This window comes from Mus pahari, chromosome 7 (genome assembly GCF_900095145.1).
Source record: "Mus pahari chromosome 7, PAHARI_EIJ_v1.1, whole genome shotgun sequence".
NCBI lineage: Eukaryota > Metazoa > Chordata > Mammalia > Rodentia > Muridae > Mus > Mus pahari.
Genome location: NC_034596.1, coordinates 73601877 through 73603140, shown reverse-complemented (window position 1 = coordinate 73603140; position 1264 = coordinate 73601877). Strand labels below are relative to the sequence as shown.

The 1264-nt window shown below is 37.8% G+C and overlaps 1 protein-coding gene and 1 pseudogene across 11 annotated transcripts in view; one reads left to right on the top strand and one right to left on the bottom strand.

The window, feature by feature from the left end:
• Nucleotides 1–1264, bottom strand: part of Gphn (gephyrin) — a 418076-nt gene that overhangs the window by 285514 nt on the left and 131298 nt on the right. The gene's annotated exons all lie outside the window — the stretch shown is intronic.
• LOC110324610 overlaps nt 1–1264 on the top strand; it is a 13193-nt pseudogene that overhangs the window by 7458 nt on the left and 4471 nt on the right.

Sequence of the window (1264 nt, the reverse complement as noted above, 5' to 3'; positions counted from 1 at the left end):
ATGGCTACTCCAGCTTGTTTCTTCAGACCATTTTCTTGGACAATTGTTTTCCAGCCTTTTACTCTGAGGTAGTGTCTGTCTTTTTCCCTGAGGTGGGTTTACTGTAAGCAGCAAAAAAGTTGAGTCCTGTTTATGTAGCTAGTCTGTTAGTCTATGTTTTTTTATTTGGGAATTGAGTCCATTGATATTAAGAGTTAATAAGGAAAAGTAATTGTTGCTTCCTGTTATTTTTGATGTTAGAATTGGGATTCTGTTCTTGCGGCTGTCTTCTATTAGGTTTGTTGAAGGATTACTTTCTTGCTTGTTTTAGGGAGTAATTTCCATCCTCGTGTTGGTGTTCTACCTTTATTATCCTTTAGATAATGTGTGAATTTGGTTTTGTCATGGAATACTTTGGTTTCTCCATCTATGGTAATTGAGTTTTGCAGGGTATAGTATCCTGGGCTGGGATTTGTGTTCTCTTAGGGTCTGTATAACATCTGTCCAGGATCTCCTGGCTTTCATAGTCTCTGGTGAGAAGCCTGGTGTAATTCTAATAGGTCTGCCTTTATATGTTATTTGACCTTTTTCCCTTACTGCTTTTAATATTCTATCTATATTTAGTACATTTGTTGTTCTGATTATTATGTGTTGGGAGGAACTTCTTTTTTGGTCCAGTCTATTTGGAGTTCTGAAGGCTTGTTGTTTGTTCATGGGCATCTCTTTCTTTTTTGATAGGGAAGTTTTGTTCTATATTTTTGTTGAAGATATTTATTGGCCCTTTAAATTGAAAATCTTCATTCTCATCTATACCTATTATCCTTAGGTGTGGTTTTCTTATTGTGTTCTGAATTTCCTGGATGTTTTAGGTTAGAATCTTTTTACATTTTGCATTTTCTTTGATTGTTGTGCCCATGTTCTCTATGGAATCTTCTGTAGCTGAGATTCTCTCTTCCATCTCTTGTATACTGTTGCTTAAGCTCACATCTATGGTTCCTGATTTCTTTTTTTTTAAATTATTTTATTAGATATTTTCTTCATTTACATTTAAAATGCTATCCACAAAGTCCCCTATACCCTCCCCCCACCCTGCTTCCCTGCAACCCACTCCCACTTCTTGGCCCTGGTGTTCCCCTGTATGGGGCATATAAAGTTTGCAAGACCCAGGGGCCTCTCTTCCCAATGATGGCTGACTAAGCCATCTCCTACATGTGTGCAGCTAGAGACACGAGCTCTGGGGGTACTGATTAGTTCATATTGTTGTTCCACCTATAGGGTTGCAGAC